This window comes from Glycine max, chromosome 20, assembly GCF_000004515.6.
Source record: "Glycine max cultivar Williams 82 chromosome 20, Glycine_max_v4.0, whole genome shotgun sequence".
In the NCBI taxonomy this organism is placed as follows: domain Eukaryota; kingdom Viridiplantae; phylum Streptophyta; class Magnoliopsida; order Fabales; family Fabaceae; genus Glycine; species Glycine max.
Window position 1 is genome coordinate 38,536,852 of NC_038256.2, and position 14,444 is coordinate 38,551,295.

Consider the following 14,444-nt stretch of genomic DNA (forward strand, 5'->3'; position numbering starts at 1 on the left):
AATAATATTTATCTAACACAATAATATTATAATTAAATGAAAATAAAAAATGTAAAACAAATTTTATAAAATTTCATGAGATTTTTTACTGCTGAAATAAAATGATGTATAAATATCTTATAATTAGACATCATATTTTAAGATCATAAGAAGTAACGTTTTGAGAAATAAAAAAAAATTATATGGCGGCTTCACATGTGGCAGGTGGTGGATGTTACAGTCAGTTTGCACATGGTGGGTCACACTATGCTTTGTCACCATCTACTACTGTTTCTTAGTCATACAATTATTAATATCGTTTAAGTTGACAAGTGGGGTCTTACATCAAACCTTTAGGAGCCATATTGGTCTGTTCCAAAGCCACACACTCACACACATATATGTGACGACCAATGAATTGAGTTCTTAAAAACATGAATCAGTAGTATGAGGACAGGGTTCCCCGGGAATGGGACTAGTGTTCATGCTTGCTTGGCTCATATACCCTTCTTGCTTGAAGCATTGACATAGATAATCATCATTGTTCATTCATCATCCAAAAATGAAACACAGGACATTGTTCATTTACCCTAAATCATAACTACATCTTTAGTTACCATTCATGCTGCTATACTAAATAAGGTACTTGACTGAGTGATTGAACCGATTGGTTCTAACTTCAAAATCAGTGATCTACTAGTACTTTTTTTTTCTCAGTTAATCATTTAAATGTTTATTGCATGTTATATTCCTGTCATATCAAAAGATAATAGTACCATTGCTAATTGAATAAATTTAATTAATTTCCTGCACAATTAGTATCCTATTGATGCGAAATGCCAGCTGAAGAAACCATATAAATCCCAACTGGGGCTTGCCAAAGTTGCGATATGGCATTTTCTTGTTACTAGTGCAATGGTCCAAATCATTCTATACCATCGAATCGGGAGAAATAATACTACTATCAACACAGAAGTATCTTTTTTTTATATACATCTATTGTTTTATCTTTCTACCAAATATGTTAATAAATAATGAAATGATTCAATAAGAACCTTGCTTGCATTTATATATTTATGCACCTCTTTTTCTCAATTATATAATAAAATTAATTTAGTAGTTTGTTTCAGGCAGTTTTTTTTTTGTTTTTTTTTTCATTTATTCATTTTTCTTTCTGTTGTTAGTTACAACTCTAACTTTTTCTATTTCTAGCTTCACTTATAAAAGATTTTGGATGCAAAAATGATTTGGTATTGCCCGTTGAGATTCTTTGAATATACTTCTTTAGGACAGAGTGACTAACAACACTCAAAAAGCTTTGAGATAAGTGGACTCAAGTTGCAATCTACCTGTTTTGAGTCCAAATGATCAATGTTGATGTAATAACAAAAGCTCACGATTGGCAAAATAAAGTCCTCGTGGGTATAAAGATAGATGCCCCATTAGCAATTAAGAAAAGAAAAATGTTCAGACCACGGTTTCATCATTAATACAAGATCCTGGTCATTGTTTATAGTAGTACTGCTTTATTTATCGTCTATATATTGTTGGAGTTTTGAACGCTAATGGAGAAAACTTGTTACTAAGTTTTAAGAGAAATTGAATTAAAGAAGGAAAAATTTTATTGATCACAACTTCTAAATGTAGATTACAAAGGCCCTATATATAGGCCACAAACTTTAACAAACTACAGCTGTCATTCTAACTAACTAACCGAAATAACAGCTGGTCAAAACAAACTTCAGATTCTGATCAACTACCAAGTTCTGAAACACCAGAACTTCTGAAACAACAACTCCTGAACTAAGATTGAAATACAACAACTAATACACCTCCTTATTACAATCTTAGCTTGTCGAATTCATCTCTAACTTCATCTTCAGGTTTTCAAGTGTGCTCGTCTTCAGAGCCTTAGTCAGAATGTCTGCAAGTTGATCTTCAGTCTTGCAGTGCAGAAGCTCCAGCTTATCATTGTTCACTTGATCTCTCAAGAAATGATATCTGGTCTCTATATGCTTGCTTCTACCATGAGCTACAGGATGCTTAGCCAAATCGATAGCAGACTTGCTATCTAACATAATTCTAACCTTATCATCAGACTTCAAACCCAATTCCTGCATAAGCATGCATAACCATTGAGCTTGACAAGCTGCCATTGAAGCAGCTATGTACTCAGCTTCACACGATGATAATGCAACCACTGCCTGCTTCTTTGAACACCATGAGAATGGTGCATTACCATACATAAACACATAAGCTGCAGTACTCTTTCTGTCATTAACATCTCCACTCCAGTCAGAGTCTGAGTATCCATATAGTTCAGCATCTGGTGTGTCAATTCCAGTTCTATATAGAATACCAAGTCCCTCTGTACCCTTCACATATCTTAGTATCCTCTTAGCTGCTACCAAGTGTGAAGTCATGGGCTTTTCCATGAATCTACTAATCAATCCAACACCATAAGTAATATCAGGCCTAGTGTGGCACAAATATCTCAGTGAACCTACAATCTGCTTGAACAAAGTAGCATCCACTGGTTCTTCTACGCCTTCCTTGATTAGCTTTGTACCAGTATCAATTGGAGTGGTGACAGGCTTGCTATTATTCATATTAAACCTCTTCAATATGTCTCTTGCATACTTCTTCTGATGAATAAGCACTCCTTCTGTGGACATCACAATTTCTATTCCTAGAAAATATGATAACACACCCAAATCTGACATTTCAAACTTTCTCATCATGGCTTCCTTAAACCATTCAATTTCCATTGTATCACTTCCAGTTACAATCATATCATCAACATACAAACATACTATCACCTTCTGGTTGTCATCAGAATTTCTAAAGTAAATTCCATGTTCTGTGATGCATTTCTCAAAGCCTTGACTGATAAGAAATAGGTCAATTTTCTTATTCCAAGCTCTGGGTGCCTGCTTAAGGCCATATAGAGCTTTCCTCAGTCTGTACACATAATCCTCCTTGCCCTTTATCTCAAATCCAGGTGGCTGACTCACATAAACTTCTTCTTCTAGCTCACCATTCAAAAATGCTGATTTGACATCTAGTTGAAACATCTTCTAACTCTTCCAGCTAGCTATTGCAATAATCAATCTTATTGTCTCCATTCTAGCTACAGGGGCAAAAACCTCATTATAATCTAGGCCTTGTCTCTGCAGAAAACCTCTTGCCACAAGCCTAGCCTTATATTTTGCAACTTGACCATCTGGCTTCAATTTAGTCTTGTATACCCACTTCACATCAATACACTTCTTGCTCGTAGGTAACTTAACCAAAGACCATGTTTCATTCTTTTCTATGGACTGTAACTCATCTAACATAGCATTCCTCCAATGCTCTTCCTTCATTGCTTGTTCAAGACTGACTGGCTCAGATTCAGCTAGCATAGCTAGTTGAATTAGTTCACCATCATCAGCCACTGCAGTATCTGGAAACCTCACACAATCATTCAGCCTTTGTGGAGCTTGTACATTTCTAGTTGGTCTTTCAGATGCACCTCCTTGATTTGTGTTCACCTCTTGTACTGGTGATTCAGTATCATTGAGATACACCATACTATTCTTCCTTGATGAGCTACCTTCCCAATTCCAGCTACTTGCTTCATCAAACTTTACATCTTTGCTGAACATTATTTTCTTCTCTATAGGATCATACAATTTGTATGAACCTGTTGAGTGATAACCAACCATGACAACTGCTTGAGCCTTGTCATCTAGCTTCCTTCTCAATTGATCAGGTATGTGCCTAAAACACAATGAACCAAACACTCTCAGATGCTTCACACACGGTTTGATTCCTGACCAAGCTTCTTCAGGTGTAACATACTCTAATCTCTTGGTTGGACATCTGTTCAACAAATAAACTGCAGTAGCAGTTGCTTCACCCCACAGATAGGTTGGTAAACCCTTTTCTTTAATCATGCTTCTCACCATATTCACAATGGTTCTATTCTTTCTCTCTGCAATACCATTGTGTTGTGGAGTATAGGGTGCAGTCACTTCATGCTTAATGCCATTTGATTCACAAAATGACCTGAACTCATTAGATGTGTATTCTCCACCACCATCAGTTCTAAGCTTGCTTACTACTTCACCACTTTCATTCTGAACCATTATTCTAAACTTCTTAAAGACATCAAGGACTTCACTTTTCTTAACTATCAAGTATATCCATAATTTTCTAGTAAACTCATCTATGAATGATACAAAATAGTTATTACCTCCCATTGATTTTACTTCAAATGGTCCACACACATCAGAGTGAATTGTCTCCAGCTTTCTTGTTGCTCTGGTTGGAATCTCAGTGTTGTAAGAACTCCTTGACTGCTTTGAAATACAACACTTGTCACACACCTTGTCAGGTTCAGTAATCTGAGGCAATCCAATTACCATTTTCTTCTTCTGAAGCTTATTGAGATCTCCAAAATTCAAATGCCCAAATCTTTGGTGCCATAACCAGTTCTCATTACCAGCTTTTGTCAACAAGCACTGATTTTCAACAATATTGATTCCAATTTTGAAAGTTCTTTGTCTTGACATTTGAACTTTCAGAATTGTTCTCATTTTATTGTCAAAAATTCTCAAGATCTTGTCTTCCATTCTCACAGTATAACCCTTCTCAAGCAATTGTCCAATACTAATGAGATTACTTTTCATATTTGGAACATAAAGAACATCAGAAATGAATGAGTCTTTACCATCTTTGCTCTGAATCTTGATCTTGCCTATGCCTTCAGCATTCACCACACTGTCATCAGCAAATCTAATCTTCCTTGTGACTGACTCATCAAGCTCACAAAACCAGGTTTTCTTCCCACTCATGTGGTTTGAACAACCTGTGTCTAGATACCATTGATCATCATCATCTTCTTCTTTGATGATTGCCATTAACATAGCTCCTTCTGAATCGTAACCCTCATTGTCATGAACAAATTGAGCTTCATCAGATTCTCCTCTTGGTACCTTCTTAGATTTGCATTCAGCTGCAAAGTGACCCCACTTCTGACAATTATAACACTGAATATCTTTCTTGTTGATCTTCTTCTTCTGACCTTTATTTCCTTCTTGAGAACTGTGATCATGGCCTTTGCTTGTTCCTTCATTTGAGTTCTTTGAATTCTGATTCTTTCTTTTGCCTTTCTTATACTTTCCTTTCTTCTGATGCTGAGCCTGCAGAGCTTGATCAGCTGCACTTTCATTTGACTTGTCTTTGATCTTGCTTCTTTCATTTAATCTCAGTTCATGAGCCTCTAGCGATGCTTGAAGTTCTTCAATCTTCAACTCATCAAGATTCTTTGACTCTTCTTTAGCTACTACTATGTGATCAAACTTAGGAGTTAGTGTTCTCAACACCTTCTCAATCTTCATCAAATCAGAGATTTTTTCACCATTTCTCACCATTTGATTAGTTAAGCTTGTTAACCTCACAAAGTATTGATTAACAGTTTCACCCTCAGTCATCTGCAGCAATTCATATTGCCTTCTTAGAGCTTGCAATCGTACCTTCTTTAACTTTTCATCTCCACCATAGTTCCTAGCCAAAGTATCCCAAGCTTCTTTTGCATTTTCACAATGCACAATCTTCTCAAAAATGTCTGCATCCAAACATTGATGAATGATGAACAAAGCTTTACCATCCCTTTTCTTTTGTTCTTTGTGCGCAGCATTTTGATCATCAGTTGGGTTTCTGGGTAATGCAGCAACTCCAGTATTCACGATTTCAACCACATCTTGAAATCTGAATATTACCTTCATCTTCGCGATCCATTGATCATAGTTTTTCCCATCAAATATTGGTAGGTGTGCTGGAAGACCATTATTTGATGATGTTGTAGCCATCTTTCACAGATTCTGCAACTTTCTTGAGATTCTTGAAAGCGAACCAGGCTCTTGATGCCAATTCTGTTGGAGTTTTGAACGCTAATGGAGAAAACTTGTTACTAAGTTTTAAGAGAAATTGAATTAAAGAAGGAAAAATTTTATTGATCACAACTTCTAAATGTAGATTACAAAGGCCCTATATATAGGCCACAAACTTTAACAAACTACAGCTGTCATTCTAACTAACTAACCGAAATAACAGCTGGTCAAAACAAACTTCAGATTCTGATCAACTACCAAGTTCTGAAACACCAAAACTTCTGAAACAACAACTCCTGAACTAAGATTGAAATACAACAACTAATATATATAAGATGCCCCACATAATAAAATATTATTGAGATACACACTTACTGAACCCAATAATGTCTCTAAAAGATCTTTTGATTATGTTCTGAATTCGTCGAAGCTATTGGTTCAATAAATCTATTTGTCAGTGCAAAGATGATCGATGACAACCAGTTTTTTAAGGCTTTTGGTTAATGTCAGAGATCATGTTTGGGCCATACAAAATTCTGTGAAAGCATCAAGCGTGTGGATTCAAATTACGAAACAGTTAAAAGAAAAGAAGATTAATTAAAAATTCTACGTTTTATTTTAATTTGGTTCTTACATATAAAAAAAATATACATTTTAGTTTATGCAATGACATACTGTTTTTTTGTTTTGATTCCTATTAGAAATTTTTTAACAGCTTTATAACTTTGGCAAATAGTAGAGACCAAATTATAAATATTTTTTGGTATAGAAAATGTAATGTTTTATGTAAGAACTAAAATAAAAAAACAATATGAAATTGTTCTATACACCATACACAAAAAAAGTCTCACATTAATTACATAAGAATTGAGATTAAATGTAATTTATAAACACCCTTATCTCTTAATTAACCTATTGAGATGACTTTCAAGAACAAAATTATGAAAGTCTACAAGAGCTAAATCAAACAGTACTTTGAATACGATGAACTTAGCGATGCAGCAGACTTAAAGTTAGAATATTCGTGTGATGGCCAAGCGGTGAGCCTATACAGCGGACTTGTGGTTGAAATATATATATATATATATATATATATATATATATATATATATATATATATATATATATATATATATATATATATATATATATTCATGTAAAGACTAAAATAAAAAAATAGAATTGATATTAAATATGAGAACCAAGGTGGTGAGAATGAACTTTTGGTAAAAATATAAGAACCAAATCTAATATGTTATACTTTTGGTAAATGTAACATTTTTTCATGTAAAAACTAAAATGAAAATAGTAATAACCAAGGGAACCAAATTTTTAATTTGACCAAAAAAAAAAAGAATGAACTTCATTTTCAAAGCGTTGGCAATTGAAAGACAATATTTTTCTTACGTACATGCACCTTTGCAGTTCGATAATTGGTGGTTGCTGCCTTTGTAATTTTTGAGAGACAACAACACTGCTAATGATGATGGACCAACATTAATTTAAAGCATCAATGATGGTTGATTTGGCCTTTTGTGGTTATGACCTATCTGTATGAAAGCTTTATCCATTTTCATGGCCTTCTAATAGTGTGTCTCAGGATAATGTTAAGTTGTTAAGATTAAAAAGTAGGTTACCAAGTGCTAAATGATTGATAGCGGAAATACAATTGAGGAGTGGTTGGATGGAAAAGAGAAGAAAGAATCCACATTAGGAAGGTAAAGTGCCATGTGCGTAGCCATGTGAACGCCATTAAATTTCTGAACATTCCAACTAATACTTAAAGATACCTCCAAGCAAGGTCTGCATGTGAGAAATCATTGACTCATCAAGTCTGAATGGATATCTAGGGCAAAAATGTATGCAAAAAAGGGTAAAAAAAACTAATATAATAATCCACGTATAAATATATATTGCGAAATATAAGAATTCTGTTTAAGATGAAACAAGGTTATGCCATGTGATCACTGATAAACTAGTAATGAGGATTTTCAATTTTCACCTGTTGACAGAAACAAAATTAAGATATCCCTATTGAGACATAAATTTTGTCATTATCGATTTTAAATCATGCAAAGGGATGATTTCTTTTTCTTCTAAACTTTATGTAAATGCATTAGTTAGTTTTTTTTTTTTATCAACAACACATTAGTTAGTTAGTTGCGTAAAGATGAATTATGGCTTTAAACGAATTTTACCTGTAATGCTAAAGGTTTAAATTGTGAAGTTGTCATGAAACAAGCTTTTATCTAACCAGCTAGTAGAACAACCGTTAAATACCTGTTAAGAAAAATACATTTTGTCCATATTAAAGAATGAGTACTAGCCCAACTTAATGTCCTTTAAGAGAGTTGACGGGTTAGATTCTTTTTGTTTTCACTTTTGCATTTTGCAGGAAGGATTAAATTCACATTATTGTTGTAATATTATAGTATAGGACAACAAACTTAACAGCAGCGCAAACAAACAAAAAGCATAACATAAAAATATGCATGGATTTTCGAAAGGAATAATGCTATTTGGTGGATAAATGCGGCTCAAGCACAGCCGCAGAAAGTTAAAATGAAACGACAAACGACGAAGTTGAATGGATAATAAGTTTTTTTTCTTACAAATATTATAAATGTAAAGTATTTACTGGTTATTTAATAGTGTGAATTATTGTAAATTATTTAATATTTGTTTTGATTTTTACATAAAAAGAAAATATTTATTATTTTTATGGATTAACTATTTTTAATAGAGTTTTTTGTTTAGTCATATTTTTTATCTACAAAATTAAAATATGAGATTTTACTTTAAAAAAAATCCAAGTTTTAGGTTCACTTTGATCTAAGTAATATTGATTGATAATAAGTGTTTAAACTTTAAATAATATAACAATAAATCTAATGTACTAATAATGTAATTTTTTATACTATTGTCTATTGGTAAACGAAAGCAGTATACTACTTAACATGAAATTATTTTAACAAATCCAATGATTTTATACTATTATCTAATTGATAGCATGATTTTCTTTTTTCATATTGCTAATTAGAATCGAAGTTAAATTTAAAGAGCAATTAGTCAATATGATGGAGCAATTTAACATCATTTGCAACCTTCCCAGAAGCCCGTTCATTGTTAAGGTAACGTGGCATAGACCTCTTCTTTCTTGGGGTGAAGTGTAACTCGGATGGGAGCTCTCATGGAAATCCTGGTCAAGCTGCAGGTGATGGAATTTTCAGAGATTACAACGGTATTGTTCTTGATAGTTTTGCTACCTACTTTGCTGGTCAAACATTCCTTTATAGTGAACTTTTTGGTGCAATTATGTCCATAGAAATAGCCATATCTAAGGCATGCAAGAAGTTTTGAGTGGAGTGTGACTTCCTCTTAACCGCTATCAATAACCTAATATTTTTGTTGTTTTATTGGTAAGTGTATCAAATTGTCTTGAGTAATAAAGTTAAAATAAAAGTTTCGAGTGTCAAATTTATGAAAACTTTATTTATATTTAAATAGGTGAGTATATAATTTTTCAAGCAATAATTAAATTGATTTAAAAGGTTGTAAAGAAAACAGTAAATTAAATTGACATAAATTTAAATTAAAATAAACAAGAAGGTAAGACAAACAATGAAGGGAATTAATCAATTAAAACAAAAAAAGAAGAGAAAATCCAATTTTATTATAGAAGTTAAATTTAGAAGATGAGAATGTTGAGAATTTAGTCTATCAAAGTTACTCTTGATATAATAATGATTTTTCTCTAATTATGTTTATTTCAATTTTACAACTACATCTACTCATATATTCTAACTAAGATTCCTCAAGTGAAAGAGCCTAACTTATTTATCTTTTCTCCCAAATCCTTTTGCAGAGATAAAATAGTTAAATTGCATTAAGAATAGATATGTATATCAGACTAAATAAAATCAACATATCCCTAGTGATGAAGTTATTTAGATCACAGTCTTTCCTAGTTCTATTAGAAAATAATATTTTTCAACGTTACCCTTAAAACTTATCATGTAAATGAGTGATTAAGTCATAAACAATAAAATTAAGCTCATGAAAGGATAATGCAAAAGTAATATTCATAATAGATAGGAATAGAAATTATATAAAGAACAATTGGCTGTTAAGTTTCTAACAAAGGGAGTTTAACCTCTTATTGCCATAGAAGATTTTACAATTGCAAGAGAGAAATATTTAGTAAAAGGGAGAAATTGAGAAAGGAAATAGGGAATAAATGACTTCTAATGTTTGTTTCTCATTCTTCTGACCTTTATCTTCTATAATAAATTGTATTTTCTTGACTTTTCTGTATGTTTTTTTCTTTTTTTTCTCTCATTCTTTAATAGGTACAAATCAATTTAATTTTCACCCAACCTTCGCGCTTAGCGAATATGGCGGTATTCGTGCTAAGTGTGCGTCTCATGCTAAGTGTGCCTTCACTTTCCTGGCTTGCTTTCCTAAAGTAATTGTGACGCTCAGCGTGTTGTGTTCGTTGAGACTGCGCATCACGCTGAACACCTAATTCGTGCTAAGCACGTATCTTCATATCACCAATTTGCTCTTTTGGACTTTATTTTTTTTTTCTACTCCAATTATTTATTAAGCATCATGAATTTATCAACTTTTAATATTTTCTAAAAAAAACTTAAATATGTTAAAATTTCAATTATTTGCACAAAAAGAAAGAAATAAGAGAGAAAAATTATTAATTTCTATATAATTTATTCCTTTCAAAATTAAAAATAGGTGGTGAAATTATTTTTATAGGATTATTTTTATTCAATTCAATTAAAATTTCTTATATTCTCACGAAAGACAACTTTTGTGCATATAGATTAGTTAATTATGCAATTCATACTCAGATCCTTGGTGGGATTCGATCCTTTTTTTTTTAGCCTAGGATACTTTTATAGAAATAGATCTGATTTGTCTTCCTATAGGTTTAAGCCTTTCTAATCTTTTGTTTGGGAGTTTTGTTTTTTCTCTCTGGATGTTGTTATTTTCTTCTTATTTTTATTTTCAATGATATTTAAGGGTGTGGGTGTAGGGACAGATAGGTGTTAACCTGACAGGGACGTACCTGTCCTTGTAAATCCTTCTTACCTTTTTTTTTATTTAAAAAAATAGCAATAATCTTTAAAAGTAAGTATTACACTCTAATTAACTTCACTGCCTGGATGAGCTTCGGATATAGTCACATGCAAGAAAATGGAGACATACCCCATTACAATATATATTTGCATAAAAGAAGAAATGCTATCTCCATGTTCTTATGTATCATAAATTTTCTGGGAAAAAAAAAAAGTGATAATTTGGTCTAGCTCGTGAACCTTAAACATTATTCCGACATACCATTTTTGTGGCCATCGTAATTGCAATACACCTATCAGACAAGCTACCCCATGTTACAGCCTTTTGACTTGTATGTGGACCTATAAGTAATGAGGAACTTACAGTTGCTATCCCTTGGAAGGACAATGCTAACTTCTTGACCTGATGGTCCTGAAGAAAACCAAACTCTCCTATCACAAGGCTGGTATAAGCAAACACACTTTTTGTTATTCTTGTGCGTGGTCCTGGTATCATATGTCTGTTTTCAGTTCCAAACAGAGCACATTTGGATACTGATTTTATTGTGACTAGATGTCTAAGATTTGTCTTTTGTTTATTACCAGCTAACCTAAAAACTCAAACTGTTAGGTGAAGGCTTATGAATGATTTTATATGTAACACAACTCGAGGCGATTAAGTAAATTCCCCATAAAATGACGCCTAAATCTAGGATTTTAATATTTGACATTGCGGGTAAAATTATTCAATGCTCATAGTACACTTTCACCATGATTAGCCATAGTTGGCTTCTTTATGTTAATGATTATCTTTTTTATTTACATAAATTGAAGATAAATATAAAAAAATTTATAATAATTCATATACCTTATTCAACTAATTGAATTAAATCTCTTTCATTGTTAATGACTAATCTAACCACTAATCTTTGATATTCATATTAATAACAAACAACTTTCACGAAGGCTATAATCAAAAGCTTTAAGCTACTATTAAAAGATTTAAGAAGGTTTTATATTACATTGGTTGAAAATTTTCTATAAATTCATAGTAAATTCAAATTTAAGCTTTGGTCACTAACAACAGTGGTCCTAAAATTATTACCTAATTTATGCGCAATTATTGTTGCCAAGTTAGCCCGCTCAATAATGATTATTCTAATGTCATGAACCTAGCTAACTTTATTTTCCGTGGCTTAATGATGATCTGGCCAGGCCTTCAAAATCAGATCACTAGTCCCAAGTGTGAGAAGAGGACCGATCGACCCCCCTTGCATTCACTCTCAGTTTCGTTTCAATGTCAATGTGATCATATTAAAGCCTGAAAGCTACCCTTATAGATTGGTTGAACCAAGTTAAGAAATCCATGGTACAAGAAATCTTCAAAAGATTTAGAAATAAAGAGCAAGTAACATATGTGAAAATACAAATGGGTCGTTGGGGAAGGGGGTTCAAACTTTCAACAGAACATGCACGTTCTATGTTTCTTTATACGCATCCTCCTCCAATACATATATATATATATATATACTCCGACTTTGACTTGCTTTTCTTTTCCGGCAAAATTGATTCAGGGTTTTGAGCTCATGAGCAGTGACAGACCAATGGTGATCTTCCACGCGTCTGAATTATAAAAAGTCCATTTCTATTTTCTTGTGAAATTACGTCAAAATTATTAGCAAAAAAAAATTGTAGTTGAAAGCAACATTGATCGCAAACAAATATTAAAATTGTGGGAAATAATAATATTATATAAAAATTGATACTTCCTTTTCAATGATAACAGGATATGGTCACTCTGGCATCATATTAACGGAAGCCAATAAAAGCGAGTTCAAAATAAGATATTTTTTTGGTAGATGAGTTCAAAATAAATTGAATAGGTGCAAAATTGTTTAGTGGGGGTAGAATTATGTCCCGTGAGTGATAAGTCCTTGTAGATAATTGAAGGGGTGCAAAATTGTGCAGTGCAGTTGCTAATTAAATTTTTTTGCATGCGAACATACTGGCCAACACAATGTTGTGTAATTAATTGCCTTGCACACTTTGTTGGGGGAAAAGCAGCATTGCATATAGGTTTTTGACTAGAATCACCCTATGAAGATACTTTGTCGTTGTGAGAGATGAAAAGAAAAGAAAAAGAAAAGGTTTTTTAAGGGTGATCGAGCCTGAGAGTAGTATTATTGCAGATTTCAACACCTAGGAAAAATCTGGCAATGTGTAGTCAAGTCGTCAATTTGCTGTTTGTCACATTCTTCTGTCAAGTAATTTTAAAGTGAATTATGATTCAAAAGAAAGTATATTTTTGTAACTCTTATATGCATTTTCTTTTCATCCTTATATTATATTGCAACACTTTATGGTGTGATATTATATCTATAAAAAAAACATCAATAAGGTGTGGGGGTCAATCAGGCGACAACTTAAAAAAAAAAATAGATACCTTCAGTTCATATTAATTTTTATTTTTTTATGAAAGAGTGTTCATATTAATGTTAATACTTTCTTTATGGCTTGAATTTCTGTTAAAATTACCTTTTCTGAAGTAAATTGGAAGTATTTATTGTCATTAATATTTTATTACAACTTATTTTTCAAGTAATATTTATATGAAAGTTATCATTTCCATACTGGTGATATTTATCTAAAATATTTTTTTCATTAATCAAACTAATAATTTAAATGGTTGTAAAATCTAATTAAGTAGAAGTAACAATAAATAGACATCTCTCACATGTGTCGGTCTTGTCACGATTTTTTTTATTACAAATCATTCTTTACAAAAAATAGTTTTGTTTAAGTCAAATATGATTCTATAAATGATAATTTTTTAAAAAAATGTTCAACGTAATTATATATTTAATACTTTAATTTGAGATTGATTAAATTAAATAATCTTATGTAAGTTAATTCTCGTATTTGGTGATGGTGACATTTGATCTTTTAGATAAATATTACTTTATCATCTAAATCAATTGGGTTGTACATTCTTTCTTATAGCTCGTTACTGAAAATTGCATACAGCAATCTTCTATCGGTCACACTGACCATGGATTTATGGTAATCTACCAGAGCAATGTAATCAAATTGAGATAAGGACATTGCAAAAATTCACACTGATTTGATCAAGTTTCTTTTCTCTTGGTTATGATGGTGACCGAAGCTTGCTGAGCATAGGCTACTGCACACGAACCACATGGCCATTATGGGGGAAATGTTGACATTTTGCAGTAACATTCATGGACTGAGCTAATTAAACGGATCGGCAAATCTGGCTTACCTTGCCATGTGCTTTGAGTTTCTCTGAGTTTTTGTTTCCTCATTTTTTGTGTAATATAGGGTGGAACAAAAGAAAGAAGGAAGGCTTAGCCAAGTCAACAGAAGATTCACTTAAAAACATGAGTTAACATTTCACATGTATACTTTCTTTCCTAATTTGGTTTTCTTTCTGTTAAAATTCGTGAGGAAGTCAAAATAACAAATAGTTTTTCACTATAAAGTAATTTTGGTAATATTT